Source organism: Equus caballus, chromosome 8 (genome assembly GCF_041296265.1).
Source record: "Equus caballus isolate H_3958 breed thoroughbred chromosome 8, TB-T2T, whole genome shotgun sequence".
In the NCBI taxonomy this organism is placed as follows: Eukaryota; Metazoa; Chordata; class Mammalia; order Perissodactyla; family Equidae; genus Equus; species Equus caballus.
Window position 1 is genome coordinate 50,130,437 of NC_091691.1, and position 24,297 is coordinate 50,154,733.

Sequence of the window (24,297 nt, forward strand, 5' to 3'; positions counted from 1 at the left end):
ACTAAAATGAAAGGTGGGGCAAGGATTGGGAAAATAGTGTGCAAACATTGTATATTCTGACAAGTACAAAATGCAGCTAAATAACTAGGAGGTAAATGCAGAGAGAAAGGAAAAAGTAGACTATTATTGATGGCTAAATGGTAAGTGGGAGTGAAAGGATACCATTTATTTCAATTGGCAGCCAAGACAGTATAAAGTAAGAAAAAAAGGGGATTAAGAGCACAATAAAAGGCATATATATAAAGGTAGCCAAAAGAATAAAAATATAAACCTTCCTAATACCAGAAAAAATTTTTAATTAATAAAGATAACAAATAGAGAAACAGAATCACGTAATACACATAGTACATGCAAAGTAAGATGATATAATCGAGTTGAGAGCAATATATCAGTTATATTAAAAAGGCAAAAGGGCTTAACTTGCCCACTAAAAGAAAAAGATTTGAAAATTGGCTTATGTAGCAAAAACCAATGCTAGGTTATATATACAAGAGATATGGCTAAAACCAGTGATTTAAAGGGCTAAAAATAAAGGGATGGACAAAGATAAAGCACACAAATGAAAACAATAAGAAAGCATGTGTTCTCATCCTTATATCAGATAAAGTAGGATTCAGGCCAATAAACATTCAAGGAGACATAGGATATCTTCTAATATTAAAAACTGCAATTCACTCTGATGATATGTTACAAATATCCATGTGCCAAAAAGCACAGCAAGCCTTATATAAAGGGAAGAATAGAAATAAAATTCCCAACTAAAAAAAGCTAGAAAAAGAACAACAAATGATGCTCAAAGAAAGCACCAAGAAGCAAATATTAAAGATAATAAATATTAATGAGATGGAGAATGGAAAGCAGATCAAATCAGTAAGTCAAAATCCTGGGTCCTTGGAAAAATTGACAACATAAACTAATTACTAGCATTTTTAAGCAGGAAGAAAAGGGAGAAAAATATAAGAGATAATAAATAAACAGAAAATGATGATTGATACAGAGAAAATTTTAAAAATCACAAGATATTACTCTGCACACCTCTATGCAAATACAATTGAAAACCTAGATAAAAAGGATATTTTCCTAGGAAGAGACAGTTTACCAAAATTGATCTCAGGAAGAATAGAAAGCTTACATAGACTACTTTGTATAGAAGAAATAGAAGAGTTATCAAGGAACTACTACACAGAAAAGCAACAGGGCCAGATGGTTTTACAGAATAATTCTACAAACTTTAGAGACCAATTAGTGCCAATGGTATATAAATTACTTAAGGGAGAAAATAAAATGTACACATTGTTTTTACAAAACAAGTATAACATCGACACCTAAATTTGTTAAATGTAACACAAAAAAGGAAGTCATAAATAAGTATTACTTATTAATATTAATGAAAAATCCTAAATCAAATATAAGCACAGCAACTTCAACACCACATTAGAATGTAATACACTATGACTGACTGGAATTTTTCTAACAATGTAAGGAGGGTTGATATTATGAGATCTACTAATATAGTTTCCTATTTTAATTGGCTGAGGAAGAAAAACTTTATGATTTTCTCATAGATGCTGAAAAAGGTTTTGACAAAATCAACTCCCATTCCTGATAAAAACTCACAAGAAAATAAGAATGAATATATTCTTCCATAACATCATAAAATATATATACTATATATATTAAATATATATATATTATATATATATATAAAATATATATAATAATAAATCTACCATTAAACTTGAAAATTGAAAAATGTCATTAAAATGAAAATGCAAGCTGCAGACAGGGAGAAAATATCTACACTATATATCTGACAAAGGAGTAAGGTCCAAAATATAAAGACCTCTTACAATTCAATATTTAAAAGATGAAGAGTTCAACAAGGATGTTGGCAAAAATATTTGAGCAAATATTGTTTAAAAATTATATAAAAATGGAGATAAGAACATGAAAAGATGCTCAGTATCATTAGTCACAGAAAAAGACAAATGAGAAGCCACACTGAGATATACATACCCATTAAAATGGCTAAAATCAAAAAAGCTACTCCCAAATGTCAGTAAGAATGTGAAACAGCAGGCACTGTACACTGTTGAGAGGTGTGTAAATGACACTCTATTTTGGAAACAATTTGGAATTTTCTTATAAAGTGAACATACTCTTAGCACATGACACAATGATGTCATTCCTAGGCATTTACCCAAGAGAAATGAAAATACATGTCCACAAGAACACTTGTTCATAACTCTTTATTCACAGCCCCAAACCGGAAGCCACTTAGGTGTCCATCAACAGGAAAATAGACAAGTTGTGGTATATTCACACAATAGAATACAACCTAGAATTAAAAGTAACAAACTATGTACGAATACATGCAAAACATGAAGGAATCTCAAAAATATTACATTAAGTGAAAGAAGCCAGATATAGAAGAATACATGCATTCCAGTTATGTAAAATTCCAAAGCAGACAGAAAGATAAATCAAAATGTTAAATAATGGTTTTTTTGGATAGTGTGGCTTTTTGGGTAGTGTGATTCTTCTCAGTTGATTATTTTAATATTATTTGTATTTTTGACTTTTTCCATATGGTCTATATTTAGTTCAAAGAAAGGAAAGAAGTTCTGGGATATAATGTACAGCATGGAGACTATAGTTAACAATACTGTATTGTATATTTGAAAGTTGCTAAGAAAGTAGATCTTAAAAGTTCTCATCACAAGAAAAAAAGTGTAACTATGTGAGGTGATGGATATTAATGAAACTTTGTGGTGATCATTTCGCAATATATGGATATATCAAATCATCATGTTGTGCCCCTAAAACTAACACAATACTATATATCGATTATATCTCAATAAAACTGGAAAAAAAGAGAAAATAAAAGAGTTCATTACACGTAGTGTGGGTAAATATTCTTTGGCGAGATTTTTTTTTCAATTTTGCGTAGTCACAACTTTGAACTGGGTCACAATATAAAGTGTATTTCTTACTGTGGGACTCAGTCACAAAAGTTGGAAAAACACTGCTTGACTAGATAAAAGGATTATATTAGATTGATAGTTTGTGATAAATATAGAACTCAGAAATGTAATGTTGAGTGAAAAAAGCAAGTTTCAAAGTGTACAGTTAGATGCCATTATTAAAATATTTCTTGGAAAAGACCCAGTTATTTTTGCACAATTGTTTATGGTTTGTAAAAATACTGTTCCTACCCCTTTATAATTCTTTTAATCATTAGTTTGGAAAATGGGGGAATTTGATAATTGTAAAAGTTTTATAATATACTGTGATCCCTATGTTCATTGGTTAAATTGTGTTGATAATATTGTCTTACGACCAGAATTTAAAATATACATAGTTTGACTCGATGGTTCTACAAAAATCATTATTGTTCACTCATAGCTCTGTACACTTTGCATTTATCTCAATTTCGATCGTCTCCTCCCCACTAAGACCAAGTGTAATTCATTATTGAAAGTCTCCAGAGAAAAAGTTTTTCTAGTGTGTGAATTTTAGTATAGGACACATACACTTTTAAATGATAAACTTTATTTTTTTTAGAAATTTAATAGAAATATTTTTCAAATGTTATTTTTATCTTTACCTTTTTAAGCAAAATGTCTAGAACCTACCATAAAGATGATACTTATATATTACCCAACAGAACAACCGATAGCACTCTCAAACCAATCTTTGAAAATTAGCATTATCATTATTGCTGAACTGATTATTATTGTTTGACTCATGAAGTATTGCAGCATAAATAATTAAAAGGATTTTATTGATTTGGAATATTTTAAATTTTATTTTACTTAGGAATTTTTAATAATTTTTTAAAAATTGTGGTAAGAAACACATAACTGACGTGAAATTTACCATCTTATCCATATTTACGTATACAGTTCAGTAGTGTCAAGTATGTTCAGCAAGAGGTCTCCAGAACTTTTGGAGTTTTTTAATGACCTCATTATAAAATCAAAATCAATTTCAAAATATTGCATTTTACTTTAGAAGTATATTGAATAGACGTGTGATTGGCATTTACGCATCATCAGAAATTTGGATGTTTTTCAGTAGACTCATCTACAAGAGGAGTTTCCTATGCAAAGGCAATTCTGGTGTTTTTATTTTTTTATTTTTTAAAGATTGGCACCTGAACTAACATCTGTTGCCAATCTTCTCTTTTTTTTCCCTTCTTCTCCCCAAAGCCCCCAGTACATAGTTGCATATTATAGTTGTAGGTCCTTCTGGTTGTGCTATGTGGGATGCCACTCAGCGTGGCTTGATGAGCAGTGCTAGGTCCATGCCCAGGATGTGAACCAGGAAACCCTGGGCCACTGAAGCAGAGCGCATGAACTTAACCACTGGGCTATGGGGCCAGGTCCTGGTGTTTTTCTTATTTGTTGCTCTTTATCATGAAATTAGGACATGGATTTTAAATCCACCTTCTTTATTTGATCTCTTAGTTTTAGTTAACTCCATTAAGAGGGTCACAGTCATTGTCGTAAATAAGTCTGATCCTGCTGTACTACAAATGCATGAAGTGCGTGGGATTAAATGACACCTCTAGTGGCCCATCTCCAGGAACTCTAATCAGCTCATGCTAATTGCAGTGACAGAAGACATAAACTGGCCTCTAAAATAATTATGGTATTGGCAGCTTTCTCATATCAGGATAAATAACTTTAGAGCTTTGACTTCGGATTTCTTCGATATGAACCAATAAAATAATAAAAATAAACGATTTCAGAAAATGAGAGTATTAGTCTGGAGAGAGGAATAAATCTTGAATGCCAAATAGTCAAGACTTAAGAGACAGTTTGAACTAACTAGCGTATTAGAACTAAACTCAAGCCAGACGGTCAGGGATGTTGGTTGCCTGGGTGACCCTTTCTTGCACAGGTGAAGGTCTGGAGATGGATATGCAGGCTCGCCCATGGGCAGACTTTAGCTCTGGTGTCTTCCTGTGGCCCTTGCTTGGCTTCTTCCTTTTCCTTCTAGCTACATCTTGTTTCCCCATGTCTTTACCATGGTGACATTCTTGTTCTGAGCTGTCTACCAAGGTGCTAGGTTCAGACGGGCCTGGGTGACTGTGGGCAAAATTACAGGACTTTCTCAGACCAGTCTCCTCTTCTGTAAAAATGGGGAAATAATATCCATTTCATAGATCTGTTGTTAGGACTAAATTGAATAATACTTATATTGCACTCTGCTCTAGCTAAGAGAAAATTTCACATTTTGACTACTCTGACAACTTTTATGCCTGGGTAGTGGGAATCCAGTGGGAAGGGGCTGCTATGTTACAATTACCAATAGTTTTTCTGTTTTCGCTTGAAGGGCAAACAGATTCCTCCTTCATTTATTTATTTTTTATTTATTTTTTCTTAAAGATTGGCACCTGAGCTAACAACCGTTGCCAATCTTTTTTTTTCCTGCTTTTTATCCCCCAACCCCCCCAGTATATAGTTGTATATTTTAGTTGTGGTCCTTCTAGTTGTGGCACATGGAACACCATCTCAACATGGCCTGATGAGCAGTGCCATGTCCGCGCCCAGGATCCGAACCCTGGGCTATCGAAGTGGAGCGTGAGAACTTAACCACTCGGCCACGGGCAGACCCCTGCTCCTTCATTTAGATGACATTTCTTTATTTACTTTTTGGTCATACAGATGGAAAAGCCAAGATCCTATTCTGGCATGGAGATCTTTGGCATTTGAGGAGCTAAATTACATAATAACATGGTAGAAGAATTAGTCTTCTTTATAGCATGGCCTCCTTTCCTATTCTATATTTTAGCTGGCGTATTGTACTTATTGTGGCTGTGGGAGAAATAACCATCCTCCCACACAAGAAAACCCCATGGGCACTTCCGAGAAGCCTGGCTTTGTGGAGAAGAATGTGTTGAAAGACACGCCCACTGTGAGCTGGTGAGTTGGTTCTTCAAACTCGGGACAGTGTGGTAGATGAGGGGATGGGAGCTTATCAGGAAACTCTTGCTCGTTGGGGTTTGCCCAAGGCCACCTAGTTATACTAGGCACATCTAGTTCCCAGTATAATGCATAGGTTAAGTTTTTCTTTCTTCTCTGTTATCCACAAGATTTTGGGCTAAATGTTAACATTGTGCTAAATGTTAAAGGTTCTAACTAGCTGTACTTTGGGGAGGGGCTTATGTCTGTGTTTCTATCCTAAGAACATGAAAGAGACCAAGAGATGACTTGCTTACAGATATGGTTGCTGAGGTGACAAGTGACAAGTAGTACATATTTGTAGAATATACATTCTTTAGGGATTTCCCGAGATATTGGAGTTCCTAAAATCAAACAGAATGCAGATTAGGATTATTGTTATGGGCATTGAGACAAGTGGACTGCTGGGATACACATTATCTGCTTTAAAGTAATTTTTCCTTTAAAGAGGTTTTCCTAAGATGGAAGGAATGGTCTAATCAAAAGAATGGTGAAATGACACCTATTGGTGATATTTTAGGGACATTCCATGCCTACAGCCCTCCTCCTCCATTAAAATTGTACCTGATAGGCCACTGCCTACTTATAAATTGGTTCCTGTTTTCTTCTAAAAATAAACTGGACTCGAGAGCCTGGATCCCTCCACCCCTTCCATCTCTTCAAGAATTTTTGAAGCCATTAAGGAGTTGAATCTGTGCTTCTTGGCTCTATTCCTGAGCTTACTTTTTGTCTAGCACTTAATGAAAGGAATAAAACATCTACTTTGTCATCATCCTGTGCTACTAGATAGAAAATTCATTTAGAATAAGATTATATCTCTGTCCCTCATCCCCCTCTATCTGTCATCTCCTAACCTTGCCCATGCCCATTCTGGGGCTCTAATGAAATGTTATTGAGTAAATGATGTGGAATATAGAGAATGACAGTAATGTTGGTGATACTGAGATGCTACCAACAGGACTCAAAAGTCTCTGTGAATATCTTTGTGAGGGACTATGTAACCTTGGGTGTGCTAGAATTTAAGTTACAGAAATGGGATATCAGTTGGGAACTCAAAAGGAATGGCCCTAGCCTTTCACTTGGTATCTCCCACCATTGGTATGTAGAACCAAGGGGTGTTTTAGGCTAACCAGGTCATGTGAAAGGGGCTGTACACTGAACGCTCATAGATGGCCAGGAGAGGTGTCTGAAGAATGTCAGACTGTCCAATACTTTAGAATTGAGTTCTAGTGTCAGTTTACACTGTATGACATTTAGGAATATATGTTTGGATTATTGCAGAAAAAGTTAATTTGCTTTCTAGTCTGAGGCAAACCCTGTTTCTTTCTTTCTGGATCTTTAAGTAACTTTTTTTCTCTATGTTACTGTTTGGCATAATCGTTTTTTAAATCTAAAATGATTTGTGGAGATATAAATGTTTGCTGAAATCACCAAAATTTTGATGGATTTTAAGATGATATAAATGCCTGGTTCTCTGGGTTATCTAATATCAGCTGAAGATTATTGCTATTGGCCAAACTTGTTTTCTATTTGTAAAATAATATGAAATTTTTCTATTGTTAGGAGGAAAATTACTAGCATGTCCCTTTAGGGAATTTACGCCTTTAACCCATAATAGCCTATGACCTCTAAAAGTTATTATAGAAGAAATAGAAACACCTGGATCAGAAGTAGTGGCCAGTTTACTTGAAAGAAATTTTTCTCTTACAGTTTTTAACTGCCAGGCTCATTAGGTACACTTTTTATTAATACTGCAAAAAAGTAGGCCTTGAAGTTTGCCCTCTAAAACTTTTATCCAGTGGCTGATTTGCTAATTTAGGCATATTGTGACTTTTTAATTGCAACATCTGGGAAGGGAGAATGATCCCTTAAAACCCTATTAGTCCTTGAGGCTTTGAGGCATGAGACTATTCCACTTTACAAAATCCAGAAGAATTCCAATTCTAAACGTTGGCTAGTTTTTGTGTTATTTGGCTGTTTACAACGTCTCCATGGTGACTTCCCAACACATTTCACACTTAATCTTAAAATGAGTGTTTTCTGCCACATCTTCCACCCATTCCTTTTTCCTTGAATAAACTGTTTTGGGTGACACATAATAGCTAAATATATTCGTATATATTCTGGCAGTTATGTTTACAAACAGATATAATTGCTAGCAACATGGTTGGTTATTTTTGGGATTAAATCGTACTAATTAAATGTTGTTTTTAAAAACATAAAAATTTAAACACAAATTTTCTCATTACCACCTTCCTTGTTTTAATAATTATAAATGAGTTTCTCTAATCTAATGCATGAGATTCATCTTGATATTTATGCCATAAAATATTAGGAAAAATATAAGACATATTCTTTAACACGAAATTATAGTAACAATAGCACACATTTAATTAGTGTTTACTATGAGCCGAGTGATTTACAAAATTGTTTGATTTAATCCTCACAGTGATACTCGGAGGTAGGCAATGTCGTCATTCCAAATTCACAGACGAGGAGATTAAAGCCTGGAGACGTTAAGGAAATTTCCCCAAATCACACAGCCAAAAAGTAATGGATATGAAACTAGTATCCGAACCAGTTTGCTCCCAAAGCCAGGACTCTTCAGCTCTATGTGTTTTGTCACTTAGTAATTCTGTATAGAGCCAGCCATGGTGGTCTAGTGGTTGAGACTCAGCACTCTCACTGCCATGGCCCCAGGTCCCTGTCCCAGTCGGGGAACAACCACACCACCCATCTGTTGTCATACTGTGGTGGCTGCATGTTGCTGTGATGCTGAAAGCTGTGCCACCAGTATTACACACACCAGCAGGGTCTCCGATGGTGGACAGGTTTCAAGAGGGCTTCCAGACTAAGACAGACTAAGAAGAAGGACCTGGCTGCCCATAAGCTATGGGTTAAGAAATAAATCAGTCATGCATAAGAATGGAGTTTTGTAATCAAATTCTCTTACAGACTATTATTGGTATGAGTATTATTGATCGTAGGTACTTTTGTTCATTGTCGTTTTTGCTGTAGAACTGCTCTGATGAGTGTTACATATAGATTCACCCTGCAAGTCATAGCTCCATGAGCAACTGGGACCTCCAACTCCTGCCTTCCTGGCTCCTATGCCCTCTATTGCAGTGGCTGTTTTGCTGGTAGTCAGAGATGGCACCCTGAGAGAGTCCCTCTTGCTGTTCCTTGAGATATATCCTTCTTATTCTAGAGGCAGTTCCTCTTATACTTCCTCTTTTATATTGAGTGTTTTCCTCCATTGCACTGTGCTAAAACCCAGGAACTGCAGTGAGAGCACTAACCAAGCAATTCATGGCCATCTTCTTAAATGCCACCTGGTATAAACAAGGTCAGATAGGCCCAGAAGACCAGCAGGCCTCACCAGGTTGGAAATTCTGTCCAGGAGAACTCTGTCTCCTGAGATTCCTGCTTCTAATCTAGAATGAGGTAGAAGAACATGGGTCTAGGAATTAGGATACATGGTTTTTAGTACCAAGTCTGTCAATAAATTATCGTGGAACTACCGGCAAATTATTTGATCACTCTGGATACCTGTTTCCTCGTTTGTAAAACAGAGATAACGACGATTGCCTAACTTTACTTCACAGGGTTGTGATGAAGATTAAATATGGTAAAGTATTTTGAAAAATATAAGGTGCCACACAGATAAAAAGTTGAAGTATGTTTCCATGCAGCTCACTGACACAAGCGTAGTGTTGCAGGGTCGTAAAAAGTGGAATCAGTGTCTGGGAGCTGTGTACTTGTGCATCCTTTCCATGCAAGAAGATTCTGATGACTACAGGAAATTAGATCGAGGACAGGTTTTAGGGAAATTTGACTTTTTTTCCTCTGATCTATAGCATGACATTTTGTTTATAGGTTTATTTTTCAGCTCAGTTGACTGCAGGCTTCACTGTGAAGGTGCTGATACAAAGATAAAAGGAAGAGATACCTGCCAAACTTCCAAATGGGAAGTATGAGGCTTATGCTAATTAATTGTAAGGGCAAGAAAGAGATCCCAAAGAAGAACACTAGTAAACATTCTATTGTATACCTCTGGCTTGGGATAAGCTATTTGGGGTAGGCAGAATTTTAAGATACCTCCCTGCCCCACTGGCCCCAAGATTTCCTGCCCTAATGTCTGGAACTGAATATAGTGAGCCATCATGCCTACAATTATATATGTACTTAATGTGCTATCAGTTGATTTTGAGTTAATCAAAGGGAGATTATCCATGTGGGCCTAATATGATCACATGAGTTGTTTTAAAACAGAGAGTTTTCTCTGGTTGTGGCAGAAGAGGAAGTCAATGAGATTCCAAGCATGAGATGGATTCAATATGCCCTTGCTACCTTAGGAGGTGGAGAGGCTACTTAGCAAGGAAAGTGGGTGGCCTCTAGGAGCTGACAGTAGCCCCCAGCTCACATCCAGGAATAAAACCTCTATTTCAGTCTTACAACTGTAAGGAACTGAATTCTGCCGGCAACTTGAATGAGTGTAAAAGTGAAGTTTTCCCCAGAGCTGCCTGGTCGACCACTTGGTTTCGGCCTTGTGTGACCCTAAGCAGAGAATCTAATCAAGCCTACCTAGACTAACCTAGAGAACTATGAGCTAATAAACGGGTGCCATAATTTGTTAAGTAATGATAGAAAATTGCCACACTATTGCCTTTAATGTTTCTGCATTCTAATTCTTTTCTATTTTGACTCCTTTGGTTCTACCACTGAAAACTGTCTTCTGTCTTCCTTACAGCTATGGTTAGGAGTTCATTTTGTATTAACTTCATCTATCATAAACACATCTCACTTGAATATGGCTGAGAAATATTCAAGCATTCTTTCATTTGATGAATAGTCATTGTATCTATGATGTACGTTGGCTCTTCTAGATAATAGGGATAGAATAATAAACAAAACCTACATCATTTTTGCTTTCATAGAGGTTGCATTCTGGTAGGTAAAATGGGTAATAATTAAGTAAATATAAACCATCACATCAGATATTGTGAAGTGTAAGAAAGTGGTTGGAGAGGTTATTGGCTATGATAAAGAATTTAGATTTTCCTGGGAAATTATTGGAGGGTTTGAGAAGGAGAGTGACCAGATCAGATTTTTATTGTAAAAGGGTCACTTTGGCTGCTCTGTGGATAATAAAGCAAGTTGAGAGGTGAGGAGTGGGAAGTGGGATGGAGGATACATGGGGAAGTAAGGGGACCGGTTGAAAGGCGGAAGTCCTGAGGAGACATGATGGTAGCTAGCACTAGCTGGGAGTGGTAGAGATGAGGAGAAGTGATTACATTTGGAATATATATGAAGGCGTAAGAGGATTAAACAGGAAACAAATCTTCAGTTCTTGAATACCAGTGATTGAGAGGTGGCTCTTGAGTGATCTACTCAATTCCTTCATTCCCAGTTGATCAAGTACCAACTCCTGCATTCCAGCTGGCATTCAGGAGATTCCAATTTTGACTTAGCATTTCACATATATGGTTTTGTTTACTTCTTAAAATAGCTGTGTAAAGTAGGTGTCTTTAACTCCACCAAAAATTATTCTATATTATGGATTTTCAGAGTTGTTGGGAACAGATAAAATGGTGTGTGTGCACTAGCAATTTGATGGTGAGTCCTATCTGTAAGTTCTATTCTACTTGAAAATCATACGCATCCTCTTTCTTTCAATGTTTTTGTTTGTTTTGGCATATGATTCTTGATTCTGATGTCAGAGATTTGGACCTATCAAAAGTGGATAAATGTAGTTGAATCCAGGGATTCTGGAATGGAATTTTTACTTTTGGAATTTTCTTCGTCATTGAATTATGGCTCAGAGTAGAGATTGTCCTAGCTCTGGTCCCAGTTTCCCTAAGCATGGGTGTCTTTTCTGAGTGTGCCACCAGAGCAATGAAGAGCCTCCTGAGAGATTACTCTAAATGATGTTGGAGTCGGAGCACGGAGTAGGCTCACTAGCTGAAAGTATAATGCCATTTTAAGTTTCCAGTTCTGACATTTGGTTTTGAAAGCTCTGTAACATATGCAAGGGATGGAATGCCTGAGTGTCCAAAATGATCAACTATCAATTATGGACAATTGTTTTAAAACCTAGTTGTTTAATAAAGAAAACTGAACCCAAATATATAATGTTGATTCCTTGGCATGCTTGTAGGATATGAAGAGGGTAATTTATCTTTTTTGAACAATTATTGTGAATGTACTACTATGCACTAACCACTGTGCGAGGAACTGAGGCTACAACAATGAGTCAGAGACCCAGTCCTGCTCTCAGGGAGCTTTGAGTCAAGTAGAATAAGCCGTCATTATGAAGTGCCCACGCAAATAAGTTATGGTTGCAAATTGAGAAATACTATAATGGAAAAAAACAATACAAATGCTACTTTCATATTGAGTGTGAACAAGATCTTGTGATATGTATATTCATTTACGTCCTGAGAAAATTTGGGGAAACGAAAAAACGAATTTCAAAAATCTGAATATTCATAAACTTCTTTCTAGGGCTATTAATTTGGAAGCTTCATTTTAAACCAAATAAAAAATCATTTCTTCATTAACAAAGCACAGCCTCAGCATTTGACCTTTTTTATATTCTATGTGCTGCTGCCATCTCACTGAGCTAGTGTGGCACACGGCCAATATTTCTTTATTAACTTTGACATTTGTATGTCTTCATTCATTCATTCATCCATTATTCTTTCAAGGAAGATTCTATTATCTTTTCTGCATGGGTAGCCTTTGGCTAAGTCTCAAAATTATATGATGACAATAAAAATGACAGTTGTCATTAATTACATCCCTATTCTGTGCCAGACATCATATATATATGTATGTATGTATATATATATACATGCATATATATAATCTCATTTAATTCTTTTAGCAACTTTGATTTGTAGACATTAATCTTATTTAATGTGAAGAAACAAGGCCCAGAGAGGTTAGTAAACTACTTAAGGCCATGAAGATGGTAGTTATGTAGAATTCAAATCGGGTTGATCTGGTTTTGAAATCTGCATCTTTTCATTACACTGTTTTAGCAAGGACAATGATATGCTTATAATAGTTATATTACAAGATGGCATATGATGAGTGCCATGCTCCAACATTAGGATTATAAATGAGAGGCTACATTTTTAGCTGAAGTAACCATGTTGGATACCCTTAGCTCTACTTGTCAGTTCCCTGAATCTTCTTTTTAGGCCTCTCTACCATACATCATCTCCCTCTCTTTTATGCAGAAACCTGAGAGTTGTTATAAATCGAGTGGAAAAAGATACTGCTGTCTCTTGAAGTGTTCTCTGATAAAAAGTTTTATCCTGAGTGTAAGAGACAGATTTGCAGTCTAAAGTACCTTTTTTACCTCTCCTTCCAGTTTTTTTAAGAGACACTCTATTTGTGACTCAAGGCTGTCCAGTGTATCAAATAGGTATGCAATGTCATTTTTTTGTTTTTAGCAGTAATGGCATGTTTGATGAGTCTGCTCTCAATTTTACTGTTGATTTAGAAGGCTCATGAAGACCCATCTGGCAACATCCTGTGAGCCAGTGCCACCTGGTGAGGGAAATGGTGATGCGGGCATCTTCTGAGCCTTGTATCAAATTTGGATCACTTTTTGGTGTATACCATGCAAATATGCATTCTCAAGTAGTCTGCTTTTATAGGCACATTATTTCAACCACTATGAATGACCATGGTGGAGAGAGAAGATAAACTGCATTATCTTAAACTACTTTAATTGGTAAGTTAATGTAAATTGGTAAACTACGTTAATATACTGCCATTTTACAGAACTATTAAAAACCCCGTAAGCAAATATTTAAATCATAGTTGACAAAATTAAAGCCATTGTTAACAATGCCCCCACTTCCTTATAATTGTACCTGAATTTCTTACCCTTCCCCAGGGGTCTGTGGTTTCCTGAATAAAGCATATGTGTTCCAAGTCATAAAATGAACATTGCATGTTTCAATCAGAGGGTTTTAAATTGAATCAGAATCTGTCACCCATGTTTGGTTTTTGGCGATCACTTACATTCTAAAAGCATCAGTTTCCTCAATGCAAAATGGAGGATAATGTGATCTGCCCTACTTCTCAGAGTTTTAGAAAGAATCATATGTTAGTGCACGCGAAGAGTGCTTTGTGACTGGCAATTTCCATACAAATATTTAATAATCTTTCTGCTGCTAGCCTTTTCATTCCCAGGAAACAGGAAAATTGGCTACATAAGCAGATGAGTAACATTTTAATTGTAAAAATCCTTTAAATGGAAGTTAAGAACCCTACAAGACTTGATCCTGGTAAGTGCTTTAGAATTCTTGTGTGTCACTCCCTCAAACAATTGAGAACAATAGTACCGGCTTATTTGCTTCTTCAGAAAATCAAAGAAAATTTTGCATGATGCCATTTCCTCCTTAGTAAATTTTTGACTGAGCAGAAATGAGACGAAATATGGGGAAAAGATGTTTATCAGGATTGAGTTGACCATTCATATATGAACTTGTAGTTAAATCAAGTGTACTAACTTTTAACTTTCCTAAGAATGTCAATTTATTTTATATTTCTTGTTTTGAGCAATCACATTTTTCTTAGTTTACTGATTTCAGTAAAATTGTTAGTGAAAGTGCTTTCTCTGTTAGTTTTATGATTATGTGCTGCCAATATTTGTCTTTTGTAATAAGCAACGATGATGATAGTAAAAATCCTTTAAGCATTTAACCCTGGCAGGCATGCACAAAGCATTTTACATATATTATCTCACTTAATCCTCACAACAAATTTATAAGGTAAGCCTTCTTATTCCATTAGTAGGTACTATAGTCTTGTGTGTGTGTGTGTGTGTGTGTGTGTGTGTGTATGTGTGTGTGCGTGTGTGAGAAGGATTGGCCCTGAGCTAACATCTGTTGCCAATCTTTTTGCTTGAGGAAGATTGTTGCTGAGCTAACATCTGTGCCCATCTTCCTCTATTTTATGTGGGATGCCACCACAGGATGGCTTGACAAGCCATGTAAGTCTGCGTTGGGGATCTGAACCTGCAAACACCAGGCCGCCAAAGTGGAGTGCATGAACTTAATCACTACATCACCATGCCAGCTCAGGTACTATGTTCTTGATTTGGTGATGAGGAAATAGAGACTTGGAGACATTTCAGTAAACTTACTCAAGGTCACGTGGCTAGGATGGAAGTGAACTGGAATTGTAAAATCATTTGAAACTACCTTCTGCACTCTTCTACCTCTTACGACAGCTTTTTACCGCAATTGAAATTAAACACTAAATTATGCAATTAGTTGTTTAATATTTCTTTGCTGTTTTACTACCTATATCTCCAGCAATTAGCACTTTGTATTACACACAGGCACTCAATATACTACTTGTGGAATAAATGAATAAATGAAAGGAAAAATTGGGCTCTTCTGAATGGAAAAAGAAAGTTGTAGCGACAAGTAGTGTTTTGGTGCTACAGTAAGTTTCCCCTGCTGGTTTCTACTTACTCATGTAAGCAGAAAGTTGGCCCTGTTCATAGTGTTTCTGATCTGACTGAGGCAGCCTGTAGCAATCAAAAGCTTTTGCTTCCTGGAAGAGAGACTTCCTGGATTTGCAAAGAGGCTTCAAGGATTTGCAAACTGGCAGGGTTGCTGAAACTCGGCAGGTGTGAATTGTGACAACTGATTCTGTAATAGTAGTCAGTAAGATAACTACCTTGTCCTTAGATGTTTATATTTATTTAAATCTTATTATAGTTGTGAATCCTACTTAAGAAGATTAATGATACTAGTTGATATTTATACTTTTAAAATAAAGAACACTATGATAGTCATATAAAATATTTCTGGTTTTCCCTCTGGGCCCATGGTATACTTTTCTGCTCCTTTAGAGTTACGCATAACTTGCTTTGGATAATGGAATGTGAGTAGAAATAACATACATCACTACTAGGTAGAAGTTTTAAGAGGCTATATCTCTTTGCCATTTCTCTCTTTCTCTTTGCTGTGATGGCTATTCCTCAGCCTGTGTCTTAGAGTATGAAGGCTTGGAGGAAAGCCCCCAGCCAACGCATGATGGACATGTAGAAGGAGAGAGAAATAAAACCCTTAATGTTGTAAACATTTTAGATTTGGGCTTTAAAAAATGCTCTATTGTGATAAGAACACTAACCTCAACAAAGCTTTCAAGTGTACAGTATAGTATTGCTAACTATAATCACAATGTTGCACAGCAGATCTCTAGAACTTACTCACTTTGTGTGACTGAAACTTTATGCCTTCCTATTAGCAACTCACCTGGTAACTACCATTCTACTCTCTGATTCTATGAGCTTGAAGATTTTAGATACTTCATATGAGTGGAATCATGCAATATTTATCCTTCTATGACGGGCTATTTCACTTAACGTAATGTCCTCCAGATTCATCCATGTTGTCCCAAATGGTAGGATTTCCTTCTTTTTTAAGGATGAATAATATATCATTGTACGTATATACCATATATCCATTCATCTCTCGATAGACATTTAGATTATTTCCATATCTTGGCTATTGCAAATAATGCTGCAATGAACATGTGAGTGCTAATATCTTTTTGATATTCTGATTTCAATTATTTGGATAAATACCCAGAGTGCTATTGAAGGATCATATGGTAGTTCTTTTTTTCTCTCTTCTTTTTTTGGTGAGGAAGATTGGCCCTGAGAAATCATCTACCGCCAATCTTCCTCTTTTTGTTTGAAGATGATTGGCCCTGAGCTAACATCTGTGGCAATCTTCCTCTAATTTGTATGTGGGACACCACCACAGCATGGCTTGATGAGTGGAGTATAGGTCCACACCCAGGATCCAAACCCATGAACCACAGGCCACTGAAGTGGACCATGTGAACTTAACCACTATGCCACTGGGCTGGCCCTGGGTAGTTCTATTTTTAATTTCTTGAGGGAGCTCCATACTGTTTTCCACAGCAGTTTCACCATTTTACATTCCCATCAACAGTGTACAAGCATTCCAGTTTCCACATCCATGCCAATACTTGTCTTTTTGATAATAGCTATCTAACAGATGTAAGGTGATATCTCATTATGGCTTTGATTTAATTTCCTCAATGATTGATGATGTTGAGTAACTTTGCATATACATGTTGGCTACTTATGTGTCTTTTTTGGAGAAATGTCTATTTCAATTGGGTTATTAGATTTTTTTGCTATCAGGTTGTGGGGGTTTCATATATATTTTGAAAATTAACCTCTTATCAAATACATAGTTTGCAAACATATTCTCCTAATCCAAAGGCTGTCTTTTCATTCTATAGATGGTTTCCTTTGCTGTGCAGAATCTTTTTAGTTTGATGTAATCCCACTTGTCTATTTTTGCCTGTGCTTTTGGTGTTATATTTGTGAAATCATTGCCAAGACCAATGTCAAGAAGCTCTTGTTCTGTGTTCTACTCTAGGAGTGTTACAGTTTTTGGTCTTACATTTAAGTCTTTAATCTATTTTGAGTTGATTTTTGTGTATGGTGTAAGACAAACATCAAACTCATTTTTTGACAGGAATATCCAGTTCTCCCAGCACCATTTGTTAAAGGAATTAATCTTTACCCATAGTGTGTTCTTGGCACCCTTGTCAAAGATCAGTGGACATATATGCATGGCTTTATTTATGGGTTCTAATTCTGTTCCATTGGTGTATGTGTCTATTTTTATGTCAATGCCATGCCATTTTGATTACTCTAGGTTGGTAATATAATTGGAAATCAGGAATTATGATGCTTCCAGCATTTTCCCCCTTTCTCAAGATTGCTTTGGCTATGCTGAGTCCTTTGTGAGCGGTTCCATATGAATTTTAAGATTTCTTTTATTTCTGTAAAAAATATCATTGGAATTTTGATAGAGATTGCATTGAATCTGTAGATCGCTTTGGATAGTATGGATATTTTAACAGTAAGTCTGCTAATCCATGGTTGTTAGTCTTACCAATGGTGGCTGCTAGTCTTACCATTGGGCTACAGAAATAGAGTTGAGGGAGGTGTGAAAAATAATATTTAGGTCTGAAGATAGTTCAAAAGCAGAAAAGAGAATAAAGCTTAGGCAAAAGTGTAAACAACAGGAATGAGTTAAAAGTGCAAAGAGACAGCCTGAGGGAGGCTAATGTAGAGAAAGTGGGCTGATGAATGCCGGTTGAAGGCAAAGTAGAAAAACCCTCTGAGGCTGGTGTGGGACAAATCCATCAATTGAGAGGGAGTTATTAGCGTCATAAACCTCTGTGTACAGACTTGCATTTTGAGAATTGACCAAAAACACTCGAGTCAAGAAGCTTTGATGATTCCCAATAAGGAAGAAGAAAATCGAAATAACTGATTATACTTTTCTTCAATAAACTTTGAAAGGAATAAAATTTTATAAAATCTCAAGTTATAGGTATCTTCCAAAACTGACACGACATTCATTTATGGAGATAATTGAAAAAGAACCGGTTAAAAATGACACGGAAGGGGCTGGCCCCATGGCCAAGTGCTTAAGTTCGAGTTCTCTGCTTCCGTGGCCCAGTGTTTCGCCAGTTCCAATCCTGGGTGCGGACATGGCACTGCTCATCAAGCCATGCTGAGGCGGCATCCCACATGCCACAACTAGAGGGACCCACAACTAAAAATGCACAGCTTTGTACCAGGGGGCTTTGGGAGAAAAAGGAAAAATAAAATCCTTAAAAAATGACATGGAGAAAAAGATCAGATCCCATTTAATAAAGAAAGAGACAGATATGTAATATAACAAATCTCCCAAGTATATAGTTCTCAAAAGAAATATTATCCATGGAAAAATAATTATATTTCTGTATAAAAATAAGTGGAAGAGGTCCACCTCGGCTCCTTTTGATTTTCTTCTTGAAAAAAATTAGCAGGTAGAATGTAATTCTCCCGAAAGTTGATCAGAAATTAGTAAAACAAATTAGCTGAGAACATTCCAAACTGCCTTGGTCCAGATGGTGGGGTGAGAGTGGGTCCTGTGTGGCTTATCCGTGACAGTGAGCATGTAGAAAGGAGAAGCTTGCAGTTTTACAATACCCAAGATTCAAAAAGGATAATGGATTCTTTCAGCTGGGATAATTTTGTGTTATGAAAAATAAGCAAACTATTGATCAACATCCTTACTGTGCTAATAACTAAGAAATTTTCTTTCCTAGCATATGAAGAATACACCTTATTCAAAAACTAAAAGGAAAGTAAAGATGATCACCACCAACATTTTTGGATTTGCATGCTGGCAATAAAACCAAATTTCAAAGAAATTTTAACTGCCTGGCTTTTGGATGCAGTGGACATTGGATTGTGCTAAAATAAGAGAGCAACTGAAGTATTAATGGTTCGTTATTTTAAAATATTAAATCTGCAACACATAATCAATGATTTGATTAATAATTAACAGTGATTAAAAATTGTGGATGTGCTTTTTTCCTCATTTCACTGAGCAATTATTTTTTAAAGTTTTTATTCTATTAGTGAACTTATAGCCTATATTGGTATGAGATATGAGAATAACAATTATTAATAAGTAATAAATCTCATCAAGACGGCAGCATAAGCAGACTATGAACTCTTCTCCTCTCACAAACACAACCAGATTACAACTATTTTTGGAAAAATTATGCTGAATAGATAACTGAAAACTGGATAAAAAAGAACCCCCACAACAAGGGACAGTCCTGACTAAGGCAGAAGAGGCAGAAATTCCTGCTGGAGAGAAGAAAAACCATATTCAGGAGCAGCAGAGTTTCTCAGCCACCCAGGTGGGAGGCACCCTAAGGTAGGCAGCCCTCCCTGCAGGGGTGAGGTCCAGAGCGGGGGCCGATACTGCTATAAGCATCCTTCAGACTCAGCACAACTGAGACAAGGCAATTACTATCTGGCTTCCCTGGCTATTAACTGCAGTGGGGATACTACCAGAAAAGCTATCGGACGAAAGCTGAAAAGACCCCGGTCTTAAAGAGCTCATGCACACACTCACCCCTGTGAGCAACCTGAAATCACCAGAGAGAAGGCTGACAATCCTTTGGTGCAAAGAAACTAACCTGGTGGGCCCTGGGGGCATCTTGTGAGAGGAGGGACCTCTCTGGAGACTGAGACATTGGTAGGGGCCGTTGGATCAGGTTCTGACCTGATCCAGGAGTGCTGACACAGAACCCAGCAGATGGCAGATGCCACTGAGTTTCTTCCCCTGGCCTGTTAGCCCAAGGGTCTGCCACACCCACTAGAGTACAGAGTTAATCCAGTTCAGGCAGGGCAAGCAGCCCACCCTAGGGACCAACCCTGCCCAACAGCAAGCCCTCAGGCTACTTATTGGCCTGCATTGACTGGGTGACTTGATCCTCTACAGGCACTAGTGTGTTCACCTCTGTGGAACAGGGCCTGTGTGAGGACCAGGTGAATGGTGGGGGGCATTGGAGGAGAGGTGGGGCCCTCTGCAGTGGGGTGTCGGGGTACGCTTAAGGGGGTTGGGAAGTGTGCACAGACCAGGACTGTGTTGATGGTGTGTGCGGTCCTATGAGGGGTGAGCCTTATCAGGGCAAAAGACCTGTGCTTCACAAATAGCCATAAAAAGGATCAGCCCCACCTTCCAAAGCCTGAAACAATTGAGTACTCCTGTGCCTAAGGCCAGCCCCATTCAGTTGCACTCCTAAGAGAACTGACAACAGGCTTGTAGGCCTGAGGCCTATAGCAACTGCAAGCCCTTGAGCTTAGCAACCAGCTACACTGGGTGCCTACCCAATTAACAGGAAAACTAAACAGGAGTGTTCTGTTAGACCTTGTAGCCAACGGTGCTGAGGCTCCCCAAACTGGATTTACAAACAGCAGGCCAGGGAAGGAAAGACTAGACTCCCCGTGTATTTGCATTAACAGCAACCCTGTCACAGCAGAAGGACACAAGTAGCCCACAAAGGGGTCACTCCTGGATCATTTGGACTGGTGACGAGAGGGAAGCACACTGCTGGGCCTTAAAAGGCATCTCTTACATAAGGCCACTTCTCCAAGATCAGGAGACATAGCCGACTCACCTAATATATAGAAATAAACACAGAGAAAGAGGCATAATGAGGAGACAAAGGAATACTTTCCAAGCAAGGGAACAGGACAAAACCCCAGAAAAAGAACTAAATGAAACAGAAATAAGCGACCTACCCAAAAAAGATTTCAAACAAAATCTCATATGAATGCTCACAGATATTGGGATAAAACTGGATGAACACAGTGAGCTCATCAACAAAGAACTGCAAAATATAAAAAGAACCAATCAGAAATGAAGAATACAATACTGGAAATGAAAAATTCACTAGAGGGACTCAATAGCAGAGTAGAGGATACAGAAGAACAGATCAGTGAGCTAGTCGAAAGACTGGAGGAAATCACCCAAGCTGAAAAAAAAAAAGAAAAAAGAATTAGACAGAATGAGAAGAGTCTAAGGGAACTCTGGGACAATATCAAGCACACTAACATTTGTTTTATAGGTGTCCAAGAAGGAGAAGAGAGAGACAAAGGGGCAGAAAATTTCTTTGAAGAAATAATAGCTGAGAATTTTCCTAACCTGAGGAAGGAAACAGAGATCGAAGTATAGGAAGCACAGAGAGCTCCAAACAAGATAAGCCCAAAGAGGCCCACAACAAGACACATTATAATTAAAACGTCCAAAATTAAAGATAAAGAGAGAATCCTAGAAGCAGCAAGAAAAAGGCAACAAGTGACATAGAAAGGAAAGCCCATAAGGCTATAAGTGGACTTCTCAGCTGAAACCCTACAAGCAAGAAGAGAATGGCATGATGTATTTAAGGTGCTAAAAGGAACCTACAGCCAAGAATACTATATCCATCAAGGTTGTCATTCAGAATGGAAGGAGAGATAAAGAGCTTCCCAGACAAGCAAAAATTAAAGGAATTTATCACCAAGAAACCAGTTCTACAAGAAATGCTCAAGGGACTTATTTAAGTGGGAAAGAAATGACCACAAATAGGGATAAAGATATTATCAAAAAACCCCCCACAAAAAACCAGGCAATAAAATCACTGTAAAGGTAAAAATATAGTAATGGTAGCAGATCAACCACCTGTGAAGATAAGATGAATGTTAAACTACAAAAGTACTAAAATTATCTATTCAATGATAAGAGGTTAAGGGATAGACACACACTAAACAAGAGATTATATATGATTTCAGAAACATAAAATGGGGGGGGGAAAGAGTGAAAAAGTAGAGCTTTTAGAAAGAGGTCAAGCTAAAGAGTCTATCAACTCGATATAGACTGTTATATACATAGAATATTAAATAGGATCCTCATGGTAATCACAAATCAGAAACCTATAATAAGTAATCAAATAAGTAAGACAGAAGAAATCAAACATATTACTAAAGAAAGCCATCAAACCACAAGGGAAGAGAGCAAGAGAAAAAGAAAGGAACAGAGAAGAACTACTAAAACGCCCAGAAAAAAAGTAACAAAATGGTAACAAATACATATTTATCAATAGCTACTTTAAATGTCAATGACTAAATGCTCCAATCAAAAGGCACAGGGTGGCCAATTGGATAAAAAACAAGACCCATATATATGCTGCATACAAGAGACACACTTCAGACCTAAAGACACTCACAAACTGAAAGTGAAAGGATGGAAAAAGATATTCCATGCAAATGGCAAAGAAAAGAAAGCAAGTGTCACAATACTTATATCAGAAAATATAAACTTTAAGACAAAAACTGCAACAAGAAACAAAGAAAGGCACTGCATAATGATAAAGGAAACAATCCAACAAGAAGTTATAACACTTGTAAATATCTATGCACCCAACATAGGAGCACCTAAATATGTAAAGCAATTATTAACAGACATAAAAGGAGAAATAGACAGTAACACAATAATAGTAGAGGCCTTTAGCACTCCACTTACACCAATGGATAGATCATCCAAACAGAAAATCAATAAGGAAACACTGGCCTTAAACAACACACTTGATCAGTTGGACTTAGTGGATATACATAGAATATTCCATCCAAAATCCACAGAGTACACATTCTTTTCAAATGCACATGAAATTGATCACATACTGGGTCACAAAACAAGTTGCAATAAATTTAAGAAGATCAAAATAATACCATGCATCTTTTCTGACTACAAAGGTATGAAACTAGAAATCGACTACAGGAAGAAAACCAGAAAAGCCACAAAAATGTGAAGATTAAACAAAATACTACTGAGCAATGATTGGTTCAATGAAGAAATCAAAGGAGAAAGAAAAAAATTCCTGGAGACAAATGAAAATGAAAATACAACATGCCAAAATCTATGGGATACAGCAAAAGTGGTTCTAACATGGAAGTTTATAGCAATTCAGGCCTACATCAACAAAAAAGAAAAATCCCAAATAAACAATCTAACAGTGCATCTAAAGGTACTGGAAAAAGAAGAACAATCAAATCCCAACGTCAGCAGAAGGAAGGAAATAATCAAAATCAGAGCAGAAATAAATGAAATAGAGACTAAAACAAATAGAAAAAATTAACCAAACCAAGAGCTGCTTCTTTGAAAAGATAAACAAAATTGACAAACCCTTAGCTAGACTCACCAAGAAAAAAAGAGAGAAGGCTCAAATACATAAAATCAGTAATGAAACAAGAGAAATTACAATGGACACCTCAGAAATACAAAAGTTAATAAGACAATACTATGAAAAGCTATTTGCCAACAAATTGGATAATCTAGAAGAAATGGATAAATTCTTAGAAACATACAACCTTCCAAAACTAGACCAAGAAGAAGTAGAGAATTTGAATAGACCAATCACCAGTAAGGAGATCAAAACAGAAACCAAAAACCTCCCAAAAAATAAAAGCACAGGACCAGATGTCTTCCCTGGTGAATTGTACCAAACATTCAAAGAACACTTAGTACCTATCCTTCTCAAACTCTTCCAAAAAATTGAAGAGGAGGGGAGGCTTCCCAACTCCTTCTACGAAGCCAACATCATCCTGATACCAAAACCAGACAAGGACAACACAAAAAAAGAAAATTACAGGCATATATCACTGATCAACATCACTGTAAAAATCCTCAACAAAATACTAGCAAATCAAATACAACAATACGTTATGAAGATCATATATCAGGATCAAGTGGGTTTCATTCCAGGGGTGAAGGGATGGTTCAACATCCACAAATCTATCAACGTGATACACCACATTAACAAAATGAAGAATAAAGATCACATGATCATCTCAATAGATGCAGAGAAAGCATTTGACAAGATAGAGCATCCATTTATGATAAAACTCTAAATAAAATGGGTATAG